The 20,596-nt window shown below is 46.7% G+C and overlaps 1 non-coding gene across 1 annotated transcript; it reads right to left on the reverse strand.

Annotated features, from left to right (window-relative positions):
* Window positions 1-2,133: 2,133 nt before the first annotated feature.
* Window positions 2,134-2,207, reverse strand: TRNAS-GGA (transfer RNA serine (anticodon GGA)). Its single transcript has one exon. It is a non-coding gene; the product is annotated as a tRNA-Ser (tRNA).
* Between the last annotated feature and the right edge of the window lie 18,389 nt (window positions 2,208-20,596).

Consider the following 20,596-nt stretch of genomic DNA (forward strand, 5'->3'; position numbering starts at 1 on the left):
AGGAGGCTGAAAGTGTCATTTAGGATGTAAAGCAACCTCAAAGCCAAAATATTAAGTCATTGCACTCCAGAGACCAGGAGGGGGAAAGCAGTGGTAGAGGGGCCAACGGCAGAAGGAAGAGGCGTATTTCCTTCTTAAGCAAAGAGAAACCAGTGTCAGTTAGAACATGGGTCTTCTGGATCCCGCCCTGAGGCCAGCGCCCTCGCTGCCCATCCCATCTGAAACCCTGACAGTGGGGCTGCAGTACACGATTCAGATGAGAATTTTTCAGCGATTAGGTTTGAGGCTGAGCTGTTGGCAATTCTGAGCTCCCCATTTTGGACAGAATGAAGAGCAGTGCTGCTAACGTTGAGGACAGAGTGGGAAGAGATCCAGCCACAGAGGGTTGCATTCGTAAGGTTGCAAGGCAGAGCGCCCTAGGCCAGGCTCTTTACGGATTTTATCTCATTCAATCTGTAAGTCAATATTTGGAAGTTGGTCTTGTTACCACACCCATCTTGCAGATGAAAAGGAGGCTCAGAAAAAATGGCTGTTTGGGATCCTAGCTGGAGGTCTCTGTGTTTGGTGGTAAGGACATGTATGTCTCTAGGAAAAAGGGACCCTAAGTCAGTAAATTAATACAAATAGCTATCACTGCCTGGGTGCCTGATGTGCACATAAGCTGGGTCACTAATCTGCAGAGCAGCCCTGCTGTAGAGGTAACTCTGTTGTCCCCGCTTGACAGAGCCTGGTAACAATTGCAATCAGCACAGCATCATTCGATGTTTCTTTAAATCAAGCAGACCTGGGCTGGGGTGGGGGTTATAGCTCAGTGGAAGAATGCGTGCTTGGCGTACATAAGGTCATGGGTTCAATCCCCAGTGCCCCAGTTAGGGGGAGAAAAAAATAATAAGTTAAAATAAAAATACATGAAAAAAAGAAAAATAAATAAAAATAAAGTATAACCATTAAAAAAAAAAAACAAACCAAGCAGGCCTGTATCATAGTGGTTCATAGCTTGGACTCAGTCACTTCCTAGTGTGACCTTGAGCATGTTTCTTAATTTCTCACTGCTCCAGTTTTTCAATCTATAAATTGGGTCAGTAGAGTTACATTTATCATAGGGTTGCCACATACATGACTGTGAATCTGGATTTTTACAGTAGACATAGAAAATAAGATTTATTTTTTTTCAGGGATTGTCCTCAGAATAAAACAGAATTCTACACAGTTGAAATGATAATATCAAAAGCTCTATCGAAGACAGAAATCAATGGAAGTAAATTTAATTATACGTTCTCCTGCTTAAAATCCAGTGGCTGTAGTCTTTGATAACAGTTGCATTTTGAATCAGTGGGCAGAAAAATGGTTTATTCAACATAGATTATTGAGATAATTGAGTAGCCATTTAGGAAAAAAGAAGTTTGAGCTATGTACATTATAGCAGGCTAAATTCCAAATGCATCCAAGATTTCAATGTAAAATATTAAGCCAGGAAAGTCTTAGAAGAAATTATGGGAAAATTTCTTTATAATTCTGGACTGCAGCATTCCTTGCTAACTATGGAAAGGTGAGTCAGAAGCCCCCAAACACTGATAAGTGTTAATGCAAAAAAAAATTTCAGTCCCCCCAAAATCACCATAAGCATGTCAGAAAATTAGTGACAAACTTGAAAAAAATTTACATCTGAGATCGAACAAAAGGCTGATTTTCTGAGATGTACAAAGCTTCTATGAATCAATCAATGAAGTCCCCGGTCTAAAAAATGTGCAGAGATGCCCTATCTCACGTGTAATAAAAACCATGAAAATCAGAATTATACCGAGTTAGCTGCCGTCACTTATATTAGCAAAAATCATAAAGTTTAATGACACAGTGTTGGCTAAGATGTGAGAAAACAGGTGTTCTCATAGAGGGCCAGCGGGTGTGTAAATTCAGACAACCTCTATGGAGAGCACTTTAACAATTACTATTAAAATATAAAGTGTACATGTTCTTTTGAGCCAGAAATTTCATTTCTGTGTTTATCTTACACGTGTACTCTCAGAATTCCCCAGTGCCTGTTACACCATGTTATTCACTGCATAGCACAAGGCTGGAAACTTTTTTTTGGAGGGAGGAGGGAGGTAATTAGGTTTATTTACTTATTTTTAGAGGAGGCACTGGGAATTGAACCCAGGACCTTGTGCACTCCAAGCACGTGCTCTACCACTTGAGCTATACCCTCCCCCAGGATTGGAAACATTTCAAGTGCTTTCTGTGGGATCCTGGTTAAATAAATGCTGTGATGGAATATTACGCAGCAGTTTAAAAAGGGGTTTGAGAACACCTCTATGCACTGGTGTGGACAAATCTCCAGATCACATTGTAAAATGAAGAAAAAAAAAAGAAAGTGTATGATTTAACTTCTATTAAAAAATATTTTATATGTACATATATAAATATGTTTTTCCTTGGATACACATAAAGTATGTTTGATAAAAGCATGAGAAACCTGACGGAGGGCTGGCCGTCTGGGGGCCCAGTGCTCTCACCACCCTGCCTTCTTTCACTTGCTCAGACCGTCCACGCTTGGGTGTTTGCGTGTGATCCACTTAGCTCCTGCCTGCACTGCTCTGGTCCCCTGGGTCCCACGTCCAGCACAGTCATGCCCTGTTCTGAGTGAGGATCGGCCTTCCTGCCTCCACCTGCCCACGTGCTTGGTGACCAGAAGTGGAATGACATCCTTGGAATGACACCTCCCCTTCTGCCCAGGGACACTTAAGCATGGTGGGGGGGGGGGGTGTCTAGATACCTAACTGCCCCTTGGGCAGGAGAACTGAGATATGCATTTTCACGTGCTCCCAAAACCTTCCCAGGAGAACTGAACTTCAGTTGCCAGTGCAGCTCAGTGGAGCTGGTGTGAGCGCATACCCTTGACTGGCTGCCACCTTTCCCGGGCTCACTGGCTGCCGCACCTCCCAGAAAAGCAGCTCGCACTGAACCCTGCCGCCCACGGCATCTGGGACCCCACTTCCCGCTCTGGTCGCTGCGCTGCCCCTTTTCTGCTTCCTCAAAAGTTTAGCTGACTCCGAGGAGTGTCCCCCATCTTCCCACGTGCCCTCCATGCTGCTGAGCCCCAGCCTGTCACCCTCACCAGGCAGCAGCGTCCGATTCTCTCCTGCTCTGACCGCTGGGTTGATGTGGGGGTCTGGACCCCACCCTCCCGTCCTCCCTGCCCAGCCGGCCACTCCTGCCTGTCCCCGGCTGTTTGCTCTCTGAATCCCTGACTGACGGCTCTGTGCTCCTGTCTCTTCAAACAGCCTCCCAAGGGATCGATCCAACCGCCGGTGTGAATCCCTGCTAAACACCCACAACTCCAAATTCTTGATTTCTGGCTCAAATACAGGCCACTGAAGTCCAAATCTCAGCCTTTCCACTTGAGCATCTCAAATGTAATAGTCTCTAAACTGAAGTCCTGCTCTTCCTACTGGAACTGACTCCACTGAGATAGGAAAGCAGTTCATGCCAGCTCCTTGCTCCGCGTCCTCCCATCCAACCCAGAAGCCACTCCCCTTTGACTCTTTTCTCTCCTGTAAGTGGTTGGCAGGTCCTCCCAGTCCTATGTTCAGTATATAACTGGACTCTTACTGCCTCCCTTTACCTCCTTGGCTGCCACCTGCTCCCACCAGCCCATTTCCTGCATTCCTGAGCTGGTCCCCTGCTTCCACCTTGCTTCCCTGAAGTCTGTTCTCAGACAGAAGCTGGTCTGATGCCTTTGCACCTGAGGTCAGGTCACGAAGTTCTGCTCAGAATCCTCCTGTGGTTCCCTTTTTGCTCAGATTAAACACCCGGGTGCTGACGGTGGTTTCCACATACAGAAGGGCTGGTCACCTCTCTCGCTGCGACCCTGTAAAGCTCTTGCTCCCTGTCATCACTCCACCCCTTTTGGGGAGACAGTGCTTCTAACCGTCTCCTGTTCCTGCGTGACATCCCTCTGCCTTAGGGCAGAGGCACTGGCTGGCTTTCCAAGGACGACTGAACAGCAAGCCAAAGACAGAGAGGGTCCAGGAGGGAAAGCCCTCTTTCCCTGGAGGGTAGCCTGTATTCCAGGGTCATATGCCTAGAGACACTTTTCTGTCTCTCCCGAAGAGAACTGCTTACATCGCAGGGACAGTGAGTGATTTCTCTCTGCGGTGCAGATGGGCAGGTCTGCAGAGGTGTAATTAACTTAAGCACCCTGAGATCATCGCGGATTTAGGATGGGCCCTAAATCAGGTGACCGATGTCCTGAGACAAGAAAGGAGAGGTAGATTTGAGACAGAGACAGGAGAAGGCCATTGAAGATGGTGGTATCGACACGCCAAGCAACGCCAAAGAAAGCCACTAGGAAACCACCAGGAGCTGGCAGAGAGCCTGCAGCAGATTCTCCCACTGAGCCTCCAGAAGAAACCAGCCCTGCTAACACCTCCGTTCAAGACCTCTGGATCCCAGACCTGGTGTTTTAAGCCACTAGTTTATGGTCATTTGTTGTGGCAGCCACAGGAGCTCAGATGCTGGGTGTGCCAAGACTCCAAGTCTTGAGCGCTCTTTCCCTGGGCCCTTCTCAGAGCTGCGTTTGCAGCAGGAGACTTTCAGGGAGGTGATGTCTCCCGCTGGAATGGTCCCTGAGCTCAGTGTTCGTCAGCTGTGACACAGCCCATTGTGTGAGTGGTACCCGTCTCTCACACGACCCACTGGGATGTGGGGCAAAGGATGCAAGCACGATGCGTGCCCCTTGACCTCTGACCTCATTATCCTGTATCTTCTGCCAGGACCCAGGAGACAGGGACAGGCTGTCATCCGTGTCTAAGTAGGGTGCTAGCCGGTGACATCTCTTCCACACAACCCTCACTGATTCCTCCCGCCTTTCTTTCTTTCTTTCTTTCTTTTTTTTTTTTTTAATATATGCAACTCTTTTAATATGTATTTTTATTTTATGGGGAAGGTAATTAGGTTTGTTTATTTATATATTTATTTTAATTAGGGCACTGAGGATTGAACGCAGGACCTCGTGCATGCTAAGCACACGCTCTAACACTCCTCCCTCAGCCTCCCCCCGCAACATCTTCTAACTTTCCTTCTCTGGATACGGCGTTTGTTTCTTATTTTAGATCATGACATCTTTGAGAAAAAACTAGGCCCTCTCTGTGGCCTCGTGTGTGGTTTTTAATCCCGGTTGATGCAGAGGTGTTTTCCACAGTGATGGAAACTTGGTTTGGGTCTCCTAACTCTTAATTCAGTGCTCTTTCTCTCAGCCTGTGCAAATACATCTCATTACCATCAGACACAAAACGTGGTACTAAAGATGCTTCTGGATGTTGGGCAGTGGCTATCTGACCTCATGCTGCAGAAGGACAGAGGTGAAGAATTTGCTTAGCTCTGGGGTCCTCAGCGAACTTCTCAAATCCTAATATAAACGGGAGTCTCTGAGGTCTGAGGATGCTGAGTCTACAGCCTTTCACTTCCGCTTCCCACCTGCCCCCCACTGCCCACCCCAACAAAGCCAGGACTCCCAGCAAATGCACTGCCTTCCCCTGGGCTCCCTCCTTTTCTCATACAGTCTTAGCCTCCCTTACCCCACAAGACCCAGCTGGCATCTCACCTGCCCAGTGCAGTAGGGAGCATCCTCGCACCTGCCCTCCCTCTCCCACCTCCATTTCCCGGAGCACCTGGTGTCAGCCCTGGTCCTGTCTGGGCTGTCATGACCCTGGGGCTGCAGGGCAGTTTTGCGAGTCAGGGATGTGTCTTGCTCCTCTTTGCTGCCTGTGTGTTCGGAGCATACTCTGCACAGAACGGCTCTGTAAATGTGGATTTTGGTTCAGTGAGCTGAATCGCTCAGTTGTGTCCCTGCAAAATGGTCTTGTTGGAAAGCCTGCAGGGAGCTCACTGCAGACTCAGAGAAGGTCATGGAAGAAATCACTAAATAGCTGTTGTTCATCGGTCAGTGTCTGATAATAGCTCAAATTAGCCCAAGCCCAAGGTCCATGTATGAATAAATTATCTCCTAAGTGGGACTTACTTTATTTACTTCTGTTATGGCACATTTCTTTTAGAATATACAAATTGCTTTAGGGGACATAAATCCTTAAGAAAGTAAAAGCAAGACCAGTGTTTGTAAACCCACACCAGCGTTCTCATCAATCAGTAATTTCACAAGAAGTATATCCAAATATAAATAGAAAATGCAATTTAAAAAAGATTTCAGTGGAATCCCACGGGTCTCAAGCAAACCTATGGCCCTACCGCCTTCTTTCTGAGGGTGACTCGTCCAAGAGGTCTGTATGTCTGGCTGGCTATCTGGGGATTGATGACTGACAAGTTCAACAGGCTGACTGCCATTGGTACAGGAAAATGGGGCACAAGAGGACGGTTGTGTCCCAGGTCTTGGTCAAGTCCGTGGGACGCACCTCATCAAGTGAGGGTCTTTGGTTTCACACAGGAAAGAATCCTAGAGCGAGCCACAATTGAATAAAGCTAGATTTATTCAGAGAGGTGCACATTCCATAGGTAGGATGCGGGCCAGCTTGAGAGGTGAGAGGTGGTGGCCTCAGAGCATGGCGTCGTCTAGGCAAGTGAGATCAGCTGTGAGATGTGGGGGCGGTTAAAGTAAAAAGTAGACACACAGCCACAGGCGGAGTGCAGCCGTCTCAGAGGGCCAACGAGGGCAGCCACGAGGCGTGGCGGTGGTGGTTTTTATGGGATCGGTAACTTCCTATGCTAACAAGTGGGAGGACTATTCCAACCACTTTGGGGAAGAGGCTGGGATGCCCAGGAAGCGGGCCACCGCCTACTTTTTCACCTTTTATGGTCAGCCTTAGAACTGTCCTGGTGCCTGAGGGAGTGCAGTTTAGCATGCTAATGTATTATAATGAGCCTATAATGAGGCTCAGGGTCTACTGGGAATTGAATCTTCCACCATCTTGGGCCCCAAGATCTACTGGGAGTTGAATCTTCAATTGCTGTGTCATTCCTTTAATAGTTGTGCCCTGCCCACTTCCTTCCTGTCTCTCCATGACCTCTCCAGTTCCCAGCACTTTTTCCAAGTGGCACAAATATAAATTTTTGCATTATGTTGTTAAAGGTATCGTGGTGAGCAAGACCCCAGTTTTTAGCATCTTCGGATGCCCTCAATGGGTTTAGCAAAGTTTGGGTTGGTAAATATTCTTTGAATTTAATAAGAAAAGAAACTTAGCGAGAAAGAGCTCTATAGTGTAGCCAAGCCTAAGAGCCTTAAGTTGAACTTCCCCACCCTGACCTTTGAACAGGTCAAGGGCCCCACAAGAGTGTGGGGTCAGCAGCTCTACAGCTACCAGAAAATCTCCCAAATGCACATTGTCCTGTGTACAGTGGATGCTTTCGAATCAAGAAACATCGAAAATACCAAATATGTGATATCGTCATTTATAATAAATATATCTTTGGGGCTTTGTCTATGGTTCTGGGCTCCCACGTCCCCAAACTCTTGGCATTTCCTACATAATAAGAGCAATGGGAGCATCTTCTATTGTAAGCGTCGGTCTTTTGTCCTCAGTTCCTGAAAGTGCGTCAGTGCTGTGAAGGTGAAACGGGTGTCAGGCGACTGATAACAAGCTCCTGGCTTCCACACCCGACTTTCTGTTAATGAGGTGACTTTAGGAAAACCCCTAGATAACTAAGGCTGGAGGCTGGTTGCCAGGGAAACCAACCAGATGATTAGAGGGTTGGAACACTCGGTACCAGCCCCCTACCTGGGGAGGCTGGAAATTGCGTTCAATTCCAACGGCTAATGATCTAACCAATCCTGCCCGCGTAATGCAGCCTCCACCTGTGACCTTCTGGCTTTGGATAGCTTCCAGCTGGGTGAACCAGAATGCATCCACATGCTGGGAGAGAGGCGCACCTCAGGCTCTACAGGGACAGAGGCTCCTGTGTTCAGGACCCTTCCAGATCTCACCCTGTGAATCTCTTTGCTCATTTAGCATTGTGGGACCAACTGGTGTCCTTCGAAGTCCAACAACCCCCATTCGTGGGCTCTGAGATCTCTGCCTGCGATCCCTCAAAAGATGAAGTACATTCTTTACCGGGCGTGTTTGCCCTGACAAACGAATAGCCCTAGGGAATGTCTGGTCTCACAACAGCTCAGGCTGGTTTGCTTCAGCCCATGCTTCTACTTTGTGAATCATAAACCCCACCACCCTTCACGGACCCTAAACTTCTTACCTCACCTACAACCAATCAGACTTGTGCATGCACACAGCCCCCCATCCCATTGTGTTCACCAACCCCTTACCCATAAAAGACCCCAACAACCGACCCTTGGTGCTCACACAGGAACCTCTTGTCTGTGCGGCCCACTGTGGTCTATGGCAGAGTAACCTAATACACTCCTTTTCTCTTCTCATCCTTTGCCTTTGGTAAATTCTTTCACTGCCAGCGCACCAGCCCGCCACGTTCCCCAAGTATCATTTGTAATCTCTCGGTAATCTAGTAAGTAAACTGTTTGCTTAAGTTCTGTGAGCTGCTCTAGCAAATTAATTGAGCCCAAGGAGGAGGTTTGGAGAACCTCCAGGTGACAGCCAGTTGGTCAGAAGCACAGGGAACAACCTGGACTTGCGGTTGGCATTTGGAGTGGGGGCAGTCTCATAGGACTGAGCCCTTAACCTGCGGGATCTGATGCTATCTGCAGGTAGATGTCAGAACTGAGCTTTACTTGTGGGACACCTAGTCAGCGTCTGCTGAGAACTGGAGAATTGCCTGGTGGTGTTGGGAAAAATACAGATTGGAAACAATTGCTGTGAATTGCTGTGGGCTTTTTATTTCTCAATTTAGGTTTGTTCTGTGGGGGAGGGAATCGACTTCATGATCAGTACCTCCTAGCCTCGGAGAGAGGACTCAGCTGTATTTCTGCTTTCCCCAGATAGGACAGATGTATTGAGAAGTGAGCTAAGGGCAACCAACGTGGGTGCAATCCTGGGGAAACCTCACGCGGGTCCACAGGACAGAGGGAGGAGGGGAGAAGAAAGACAAGGAAGCATTGTCCTATCCGTATGAAAAGTACAGTAAACCACACAGGGGAGCAAGAGTGGGTGTGTCTTGATCTAGTAAAGAATGAGGAAGGATGGGTGGCCAGGAGCACCCCCAGAGGAAATGACACCTGGGCTGAGCTGCCCTCACTGAATTCAGTCACTTGTGGGCTAAGTTAATTACCAATGAGAGTTGACCTTATGTTTACTCCTGGCAGGTCATTGAAAGGGAACCACAGAGACCCCATAAAATAAGAATTGATCCTTTCCTATATTGCCAGTGGGAGAATACACTGGGGTAACTGTTTGCAAGCATTATTTGACAGTGTGACACTTTAACAAACCAGTTTACTAAGAATCTACTCTCTGGATGTATCCTCAAAAGTTCACTAGAACGTGATTTTCTCTGGAGCAGAGGGAGAGGGGTGGTCTGGCTGTGAAGATGGGGGTCACCCTCTGGGACAGTGCTGTGTAATTGTTAAAAGCAGCCGAATAAAGCACTCTCCTGGAAGGGTCTTGAAAGGCAGGCTTGTCTGTGCGACCTGTTGGCACAGTGGGGGAGACTCCAGTGTGCCCTGCGTCAGCTGTGGCCCCTGTCCCCCTCTTCACCTACTTCAGAGGAGAAGTTCAAACCTATGGGGCTCCTGCACAGTGTTCTTCTGTGGCTGTGCCCTCTTTTTATGGGCGAAGTTGTCAGCATAGAAAGGACACCACAGAGATTGGCAAGGACAACCAGGAAATGGTGTTTGAAACATGATTTTGTCCCCTCATTTATACCACCTGCTTTTCCATCCTGAAACTTCGAGGCTGCTTCCTGGGACTCCTGACTTCCCCCAAAATGTGCCTACTGTATATGCATGTACCACCCCCCCAGTGACATTTGGAAAATGGGGGCATCTCATATGCTCCACCCTCAACCTGGGACCCCCAACCTCGCGGGACAAGAGCGTGAGAAGCCAGGTGGGAAAGGCAGAACTCTGGCTACTATTTGTTCAGAGGCTTTAGTTTGTTCCTTTTGCATAGGTGATTTTTATTTTTTTAATTTAAAAAAAAAAGTTTACTGTTTTTCAAAGAAAAATGGCAATAGCCAATTGGAAACCTACTTTTCCTTCAACTCCAATTTTGTTTTCTTTAAATTTAGAAGTGACTTCCTGATTTACTATTTTAAACAACCCCACCCCACCCCCCTGAAATATTTACCATCTACTCGTGCTGAATCCTTCCCAGGAGACTGAGCCAGCGTATCTCTCCAGGTCCTCACTTTGCTCCTTTTACCAAAAAATGCAAAACACAATTCCATCGTGCATCTTAAAGGCCCCAATCGTCAAAAATAGGGGAAAAAATCTTTAAAAAAATCTTTGGAATAGCCAATTAAGTTGAATAAAAAAAAAAATCCACATGAATGCGGGTTGGTTGGGGTGGGAATCCACTCCTATGTTCCTGGTAATCTGACCCGCTCTGTGAGTCCTTGTCAGTCATCCTCCCTGTCCTATCCACATTACGATTTGAATCCAATGATCCACCTCCAAGTTTCGGGATCCTGTGAACCCTCTCCAATCCAAACCTTTATAAAGTCTGTTTGAGTTGGGGGGTAGGATTTTGATCACACTAAAATAATCAGACTATGAAATTTAGAATTAACACTAGCCGTGTGCCTGGCTCTCGTCTTGAGTGCCTCTCTTCCCGTACAAGATTAGCATTCAGTTATATTTGTCCTTTTCTCTGGAAAGACAAGTTTAGATGTCTAGAGAATTTCATGTTTGAAAAATGCTTCATTTGACGGTGCATTACAAAGAGATTTAGGCTTCCCAGGACTGAGTGTCCTCTTGGGGAGTAATGAATGTATTTCTAGGGTGGCTTTACTCTTACCAACCCCAGACTCATTCTGCTCACTGCATGACAGGCCAATAAATTGGGAGATGAGGTGTTGGGGCAAGGAATGATGACTTTATTCGGAAAGCTGGCAGACCGTGAAGACGGTAGACTAATGTCCTGGAGAACCATCTTCCCCGAGTCAGAATTCAGGCTCCTTTTATACTAAAAAGGGGAGGAGTTGTGGTTGGTTGTTGCAAATTTCTTGGTGTAGGAATCCTTTGTTCTTGCAGCTGTCCATGTGGGTCAGGTCATGGTGTCCCTGTAAACCTGCAACAAAGCAAACATTATTTTCTATTCTGCAACTTGTTACCTTTATAGGAATGCAAAAGTGTTAATATCCTTAAAGGTCAGAGCTTTGAGAATGGGCTCTCCTGTCTATTTCAGGCTATAGCCTGATTTTCTTTTACAAAAGGTGCAGAAGCAGCAAGACTAAACCTAGGAAACAGGGCACAGGGTTGAAGTCAAAGGAACAGATCTATTATGGAGTTAGATTTGTTCTTTTCTGTTACATTACCATTTTCTGGAAGAGGATAAAACGCTTCACAGCTTTTCCCTACCAATTTTTCGCTTTCTTTCCCCTACTCCCCCACTTCCACGTATACACACACACACTCTTTTGTCAACATCAGCTCTTTCTGCATTTTCCCCAAATTCTAAGATTCTTGATATATTCAGTTTTTCAAAGAGACTCATTACTCTTTTCTTGCAAGCAGTTGAGTTTTTTTTTTTTAAATAAAACTTGCTCTCTGGTTTTTATTTTTTATTTTCTTAAATATTTCGTTTCTTTTCTCCATTTTAATGGAGGTACTGCGGATTGAGCCCAGGACCTCATGCATGCTAAGCAGGTGCTCTACCACTGAGCTATATCCCTTCCCCCAGCAACTGAATTTCGTGGTTCTAAGATGAGTAGGAAATTTTAGCTTTAACGTGGAATTGGGGAAGGGAGAGAGAAAAAAACCAAAACGTGGTATATTAGAACTAGCAAGCACTATGTTTTCTAGATGAGGAAAAAGGGCACAAAGGAGGCAGGCAGAAGAGACAAAGACATCACTTAGGAGACGGGCATCAGTGGATGTGAGCCAGGATGAAGGCACAGCAAAGGGAGTGCAGATGCAAAGTCTGGAAAGGAACCTGGTTGCCTTGCTTGGGACTGGTCAGTTGTAGAAAAGTAGGCTCAAGAGTTGAGTTCCTGGCAGTAATAGAGGCAGAGTGAGTTTATCAGAGTCTTTGTCCCTCAGCACAGCAAGAGGACCAGGCATTGTCCACTGGGTCTAGGACTAGCAGGACCGACTGATCAATCATCTTATTTATACTGCAATTCCCGTGCATTTTGAGGACCACTAGGAAAGACGTTCCCAGCTCGTGAGCAGAAGACAAGCCCACATCTCGGGTGGCCTCTCATCCCATGCCCAGCGAGGCTACGCCTGAGTCCTGGAGGAGGGAGAGCAGAGCAGAGATGGGGGGCTTCCAGGTCAGAGTCACTAGCCTGGTTTCTGGTTCCCCCAGGGTGTACTCTAGGTTAAGGGACAGAGTTTCCTTCAGGGCCTTTGACCACGCTGAGTCTTGTCATCACATTCACATCCACAGGGCCACGTGTCAAGTGTGTGGGTGGAAGAGCAAGGGGCACCAGGGGCTGGTGCACAGAGGGGTGGGGGGCATGGTCAATGCGGGGAAGGGGCACCCTGTTCAGCCCCTCCCCCACCCTGGTCTGGCCTCTGGTCTGTAAGAGAGGGTTTAAACAAGGACCTACTGTACAGCACAGGGAACCATATTCAATTTCTTGTAATAAGCTATAATGAGAAAGAATCTGAAAATGTAATAGGGAAGAACAAATCTGACTCCACATGAGATCTGTTCCCTTGGCTCTAACCCTGTGCTCTGTCTCCTGTGCTCAGTCACGCTGGTTCTGCACCTTTTGTAAAAGGATGTTGCCTAGAGCCTGAAATAGACAGGAGAGCCCATTCTCAAGGCTCTGACCTTTAAGGGTATAACACTTTCCCATTCATATAGAGATAAATAGTTGCAGAACAGAGAATAACAATTGTCTTGTTGGAGGTTTGCAGGGACATCATGACCTGACCCATGTGGACAGCTGCAAGAACAAAGGAGTCTGACACCAAGAAGTCTGGAACAACCAGTGACACCCCTTCCCCCTTCTTAGTATAAAAGGCCTGAATTCTGACTTGGGGAAGATGGTTCTCCAGGACATTAGTCTGCCCTCTTCACGGTCTGCCAGCTTTCCAAATAAAGTCATCATTCCTTGCCCCAACACCTCATCTCTGGATTTATTGGCCTATCGTGCAGCAAGAGAACGAGTTTGGACTCAGTAACAAAAATATATTATCTATATAGTTATGTATATGTATAACTAAATCACTTTACTGTACACCTGAAACTAACATTGTGAATCAACTACACCTCAATAAAAAATAAAATAAAATAAAAAAGACATAAGGCCTCAAGCACTAGGGACCCTCCAGGAGCAAGATGATCTACTGTCTCAGGGAGGCTTGGGAGGAGGGGACGCCCACTTCATCCCACTCACGCTGACCCCCCTGGACAGACTGGCTCGGGCACTAACCTGCCACCTGCATGGTCAGATCGCATCAAATCCAGTGGTCGGGTCAGGACTTATTTGAATACTCAGACTTGAAAAAAGTAGCACTGAAACTTCCTGTGCTTAGCTGCCTAGTCAGGGTGAGGCTTTGCTGGAAATGAGCATGCAAATATAAAACATCCAACGATGCATGAACACAGACACAAAGTGTGTCCTGAGCCACCAGAGCCACTCGGCCCTGGAGGACCCAGCAAAGCTACGCCCAGATCCCTGACTCAGGGAAACTGAGACAAGAAGTGTTATTGTTTCAGCTTCTAAGTTTGGATCATTGGCTTTACACAGTAGATATAAAATGCAAAATGTGTTAGCTGGCAGGTCATGGCCTGCTAGGAGCCCTGCAAAAGTGGGTCATTTGGATCAGGAGCCCTTCCAGGGGCTTGAGCTCTCTCCCACTGTGGCCTGGGTGGCCCTCCTCCAAGACGCTCCTCTTCTGGCTTTAATTCCAGGGTCAGCCAGTTCTCTTCAAAGGCTGAGTTAGGGCTTTTTCGGACCGGCCAGAAAGCTCCCGAGGGATCCCTGAGTTCTCCGCCCACTGGAGAATTCTATCTCCATTGGCACTGAAGAAAGTGGAATTCTAATGGCACATTAGCCACCTTGGCAATTATTGAATTATGAATTTATCATCATTATTTGGTCCTCAGAAGCCTCATCAATTTTGGGCATCGGGGGAAAAAAAATCCAATTTCTGGACCTGCACAGCGGGTGGGGACACCTCATGAAGCCTTGTCCAGGGGCTTAGCCAGCCTCTCCCTAAGGACCTTCTATGCCATCTCCCTTTAAAATCGCCATGAGTCACGGAGAAAGAGATGGGCTAAGCGTGCGTCCGTCCCCTAGGGAGTCAATTCTCGGGAAGTATTTATTGAATGAATAAGTCAGTTCCTTTTACACGGTTGATAAGATTATACATATCTATACTTGCAGCTGTATGCCTCGCTTTTCCATTTGTCATCCTTTTTTTCTTTTTGTGGGAGTAGGTAATTCAATTTGTATAATAATTATTATTATCTTTCATGGAGGTGCTGGGGATTGAACCCAGGACCTCCTGCATGCTAAGCACATGCTGTACCACTGAGCTACACTCTCCCCCTCTATTTGCCATTATTCTTGAAGCGCCTTGAAGTATCTGCGTTCTCTGTGGACATCGCTGTCAGGGCAGCATCAAGCCCCGTCCGAGCGTGGCACCTTGTGACTGAGGGCTCCAGCAGCTGGTCCTCACAGCGTGCCTTGTGGTATATATTCGCTTCACAGAACATCTTTACTGTGCCTGTGTTGATGGGGTATTTTCTCTGTTAATAACAATGCTGGGGTGTACATACATTTCACTTGCATGTGTATCAGTGTGTTTAGGGCTGGTCCCCCAAAGTGGACTCCTGGGGTGAAAAGGCAGCAAGAAAGACCACAGCAGCCCTGACACGCAGCGGCCAGCCTGGCATCGTGGCGGGCCCTGGTGTCTCCTGTGTGTAACTGAGCAGGACCCTGGGGAGCCTTCCAGAGTCAGACCCTTTCCCCCGTCCTCTGCTGCAGCTCCTCTCTGAAGGACCCAGATAATAGAATCTCATGTATATTTCCTGAGTTTTTCAGATGCTAAAAACCACAAGGGAAGAAACTAACTACTTGATGGTCAACGGCGCATTGCCCCCAGACCTTCTGGTGCCTAGGGGTTAATGGTGCTGACCCCCCAGTTCCCTCCACATCAGCCAATCAGAGCATTGTGCACCAGCTGATCATGTATCCTGTGACTCCTCCCCCCTCACCTGGCCTTTAAATGTGCTTTGCTGAAATCCTTCGGAGAGTTTGGGGATTTCTTGGGCATGAGTCACCCTGTCCTCCTTGCTCGGCCCTGCAATAAACCTTTCTCTGCTCGAAACTCTGATGTTTCATTTTGTTTGGCCTTGTGGTGCAGCAGGCACCCGAACTTGCGTCTGGTAACACGTGGAACATGGGATGAGCAAACACAGGGTGTGTTGTGTGAGGACTGCTGCTGTCCTCGGCCAGTGACGTGTGGTGTGTCCGGCAGGGGTGTAAAAGAAAAGAACAAATCTGACTCCATATTAGATCTGTTCCTTTGGGTTTAATCCTGCGCCCTGTTTTCTAGGCTTAGTCTTGCTAGCTCTGCACTCACGTAAAGACATCAAGTTGCAGAATAGAGAGTAACGTTTGTTTTGTTAGGGGTTTTACGGGGGCACATGGACAGCTGCAGGAACAAAGGATTCCTACAGCAAGAAGTTTGCAACAACCAAACACCCCCTCCGTGTTTTTTATATAAAAAGAGCCTGAATTCTGACTTGGGGAAGATGGCTTGCTAAGACATTAGTCTGCCATCCTCTCGGTCTGCTGGCTTTCAGAATAAACTTGCTGTTCCTTGCCCCAACACCTCATCTCTCGATTTATTGTTGTGCGGTAAGCAGAACGAGTTTGGACTCGGTAACAGGGGAGGGTGTGGAAACGGGGGTCCGTCGGGGTAGGGAGGAGGCAAGATTCACAAAGGGTAACCTTTAACTTACCACTACATTGTTTTCTTTTCCTTCTTTTTAAAATTTTTTTTTTTTTTAGTGAGGAAGCAGGTGATTAGGTTTATTAAGTAATTCAGGCTGAGAGGCCGGAAGTGGCAAAGACCCTTGTAGGAGGCTGTGCAGCCAGACTTCAGCAGGCCTGGGGCGTTGGCCAAGACCATTCAGATACAACCACAAACCCTGCAGGCCCTGTCACTTTGCCATTCTTCAAAAAGCAGGCACTTTCTTATTCCTCTCTTCTGTTTCTCCCGCTATTTTTTTGTTTTCTATCCTTCCTTCTTGGGTTGCACACACAGTTCCCTGATAAAGTGATTTACTGGGTCCAGCTAACCACAATCCAATATGGTGTTGTCGGGTTTGCCAGAGTTCTCCAGACACACCCCAAGGAAGGCTGCTGGTCCACCGGATATTTCATTTCTAGAGCATCACGTGTCCAGCACGGTAGCCAGTAACCAACCACATGGGGCTATTTAAACTGATGCTTATTAAAAGTAAATAAAATTAAAAACCCAGTCCCTCAGTTGCTCTAGCCACATTTCAAGTGCTCAGTAAGCATCTGTGGTTTGCAGTGGCCTGCTGAACGCAGGTCCAGAATATTCCATCTCGGCAGGAAGTGTTCCTGGGCAGCCCTGCTCCCGAGGCTGGCCCTTGGCAGGCACGGATCTGGGGTGGAGCCGGTTGGAGGTGCAGCAGTGCGTCTCAGGACACGGGGCACAGCAGCGTTTGTAGGCAGGCTTGCATTTAACCTCTGTGGACAGTGCTCAGAGCTTTGAGGCTGGCGTGCGTGGAAAGTGGGGTTTGGCGCACAAGTTCTGTTTCCATGCAGCAGAGAGCAAGGGTGGAGGTGCCCTGGCCCCAGCGCTGGCCAGCGTTCCCCGGACTGCAGTCTGCACACCCTTCTGGCAGTCAGTTGCATTCCTTGTGCTCAATTTTTCCCATCCATAACTGACAAGATAATTTATTTCCTACCCAGCTTTTAGCATGGAGAAATTCAGGGACTGAGTAGTGAGAGGAGAAAAATGCTAATTTTCTGACACCAAGGCTAGTCTTTTGGTCACTTGAGGACTCACTGAGAGAAAAAGGACGTGTTCACCGGCAGGTTCTAATGAGAAAGGAAATACCATGGTTCCTTCGTCAATCATGTTCCAAGTGACTCCTTCTAAAATATACATATATATACACACACATATATATATATACACATACATGCATATATATTTGATTGTTAAGTGAGAAGTTTTCTTTTTCTTTAATGTTTTACATTTCTAAAGTAATAAGTTCCTTTTATACAAAATTCTAGTAAGGATATAAAGTGAAGAATCAGACACGCCTCCCACTCCGATGTTAATACCCGGTAGTGCTCACATTACAGGCTCTGGCAGCCGCAGCCCGGGGCTTGACCCTCAGCAGATGCCTGTCCCATGCCAGCAGACACCCGCTTCCTGTCGGTGGCAAGGCTCTGAAGTACACGTATCCTAACTTATTCCACCAGGTTTCCCATTGGTGGAAATTTTAAATCCCTCTGGCTTTCACTATTAAAAATTATATTGACATGAATACAGTTGTTCATTTATCTTTGTGTACTTTTCTGGGTCTTCAAGACCTCGTCTTAGAAGTAGACTCGCTGGGTCAGAAAGCACAGACATTTTACATTTTGACAGTGATTGCCGAATTATCGTCCCCTAAAACCTTGTCAATTGACATGTCTGCAAAAATTCAATGAAAGTGGCTGGTTCCTGGACCTTACCTTCAGGGAGTGTCATCAAACTTTTCAGACCTCACCAGGCATCCTTTTTTTGCTTGAATTTGCAAAACTTCAATGCTCAGTGAGTCTGAGCATGTATCATATGCTCACAGCCAAGTGTATTTCTTTTTCTCTGAGATAGCATTCATGTCCTTTTTTTCCGCTGAAGTTTTTTAAATTCCCTTTCTTTGAAAAGGTTCTTTGCATATAAGAGCAAAGGTGGTCATCATTTTTTAATGGGCTAAGAAGCATCAAGATTCGTGGGTATGGACAGTTAGGAAGTGACGATAGTTTATATGCTTTGACCCATTTATGTCACTTGCATGAATTTAGTCTCCCAAAATAACCAATAGTTCAATAGTTCAAAAGGTATGTGTCCAATGAGATTCATTTGTAAAAACTGGAAACAACCAAACCCTTAAAAATGACAACTATTATGCAACAAGGAAAATGCTTCTGATATAACACTGTTTGAAATAACACCAAATGCAAATTATCTGTAATAATACAACGACCATGGGAAAACATGCATGCAAATAGCCTCATGCTTCTTCTTGGAAGAGAGTGTGGAAAAGTGGAAACAGAGGTGTGTCAGAGAGGTGAAATTACAGGAGGCTCTTCTAATGAAAATCCCTAAACGAGACAAGTCAGGGGATAAAGTGTCGGGAGCTGGGGAGGGGGCGGCAGGGGGGCACGTGTCTGCAGAGTGGAGGAGTTGGCTGTGTGCTGTTTGATATACTGGCCTGGTCTGGGCAAGAGCTGTGAAGGGCCTGACCCGCGCTGCATCTGCCTTTCCCAGCATCAGTCACTGGCCTACAACTCGTGATATTTGTCATGGATATCTCAGTTTTTATTCTATTTTTTCCTGACGTTTTTCTCTGAATTGACTTTAGATCTTTTTTTTTTTTTAAACTTGGTTGCATCTTTAATAATAGTCATGTTTTGCTAGTTACATTTCTTAATGTGTATCAAAATTCACACAAAACTGTTAAAATAAAAAACCTTTTCATCAAAGTCCCTGTCATCAACCCGTCATCCCCAGAATCACACACTTCACAGGCCAGGGACCACAAGAGACTAGAGGAACTACATTTTTGCTTGACACATTTGTTCTGTTTAATACGTTAAGTTTAGCTAGGACTCTAATCGTCAGCAGAGGTACTTCCGGGACACAGCCTCTTTGTGGCTTTGCCTCTGAGCCCTGCGCTGGGTCAACAAGGCTGCAAGTGACCAGGAGCCACACTGAGTGGATTCTGGTCCTCCCTCTCCCGCAGGGCTCTCTCAGCAACAGACACTGGCCAGAAAACCCAGAGGTTAGAGACAACAGGCTTGCAAGAATTACTCACAAAAATGAAAGAGATTGTTTCTTTCCTTACAGAGACTCTCCCTCAAAATTAAGTAAGATAAATGTTCTTTGGAATTAACCTCCTAACCTGGATCAAAACACCAGCTCTTAGAAGCAAACTGCACAGATGCTTGGTGACAGCCATGGCCTCAAAATTGGCTGCAGCTGCCCCGGCATACACAGCACATCTCCTTTATGCTCGAGAAAAAGGGAGGAATAATGACTGCTGAAAGTGGGGATATTGTCCCATCTTATATTTCTACATTACCTGTTTCCACTGTTTTGCTCTAGAAAGCTGGTGGATATAGGGAAAGCCAGGGATATGTTAGCCTGGAGAGCACATCTCTGTAAAAGGTTTCTGCTCTAATCGAATATCATTCAGTCAATTTTATTTATTACCTTGATCTTTTGGCTTGTTTGCATTCATGCACACTGTTTTCTTAACAACCCTTTTTTGTCTCAGTGATGTTAAAAATAGAATGAGGAAGAGAAGGATGTGGTGAAGCTAGCTCATAGTGTAGGAACAGCGAGCACAAGTTGATGACCTTTTGTCCACAACGGCTGCTGCAGCTGGTTCCATGGCAAAGTAGAGGGTGTCCGAGGGGATGCTGCACCCCACTCACAGGCCTGAGTGTCCCAGGCAGGCAAAGCTCTACCTTATTGCTATTGAGTTCTGTGGAAGTGGATTTTTACCACCTCCTTTTGTTGCCAGTGATTAGGTTCTTGTCCTGTCACAGAAAGAATTCAGAGATGAGACACAGAGGTTAAGAAAGTAAAGTGAGGATTTCTTAAGGGATGGATAGGACACTCTCAGGGGGAGAGCGGGCTGACTCAGGTGCCCTGAGTTTCTTTGGCAAGTTGGTTACATAGGGTGTAAAAATGAACGGGAGGAAAGGGTTCATTGGGGAGGGAAGGGTTTAGTGTTCTATTCCCTGATTTTCATCCCAGCTCCACCTTCCTGAGGGGAGGAGGGATTTTTGTCCTTATTTAATCTGGATCGGAAGTGTCATGGCCTCAGTGCATGATTGGTGCTTCTAATCTGCAAGGCTAATTGTATTGAAATGAGGGCATAATGAGCAAGATGTTACATTCGAACACTGGAGATTCCTGCCTTTTCCCACCTTTCTTTGTTGGCCTCCAGGCCACCTGTCACCCCAAAATGTGTGACCGCTGATCAGCCCAGAGGTTCTTGCTTTTCTTTCTCTGCCCAGGGACCCCTGGTGTTCATAAGATGTAGAGTTTCCTGCATTTGGCCCGTGCCCCTCTCCTTTTTGCCCAATTCTTGCCATTTGGTCTGCATTTCCCTTTGCTCATTTCTAGCTCCCTGCTTGCTGTCACACTACCATGATTTCGATGGTCACAGTGCCTTCAGAGAACCCTTAATATCCTATCTTCCAACAAAGGGCAACATGGGTTAGTAACGGAGGCTCCCAGTGGAAATACAGCAGATAGATTGCCATGCTGTTCATGTGGCCCCCACAGTTGAACAAGGACTCCCCC

The sequence above is a fragment of the Camelus dromedarius genome, chromosome 4 (genome assembly GCF_036321535.1).
Source record: "Camelus dromedarius isolate mCamDro1 chromosome 4, mCamDro1.pat, whole genome shotgun sequence".
Classification (NCBI taxonomy): Eukaryota; Metazoa; Chordata; class Mammalia; order Artiodactyla; family Camelidae; genus Camelus; species Camelus dromedarius.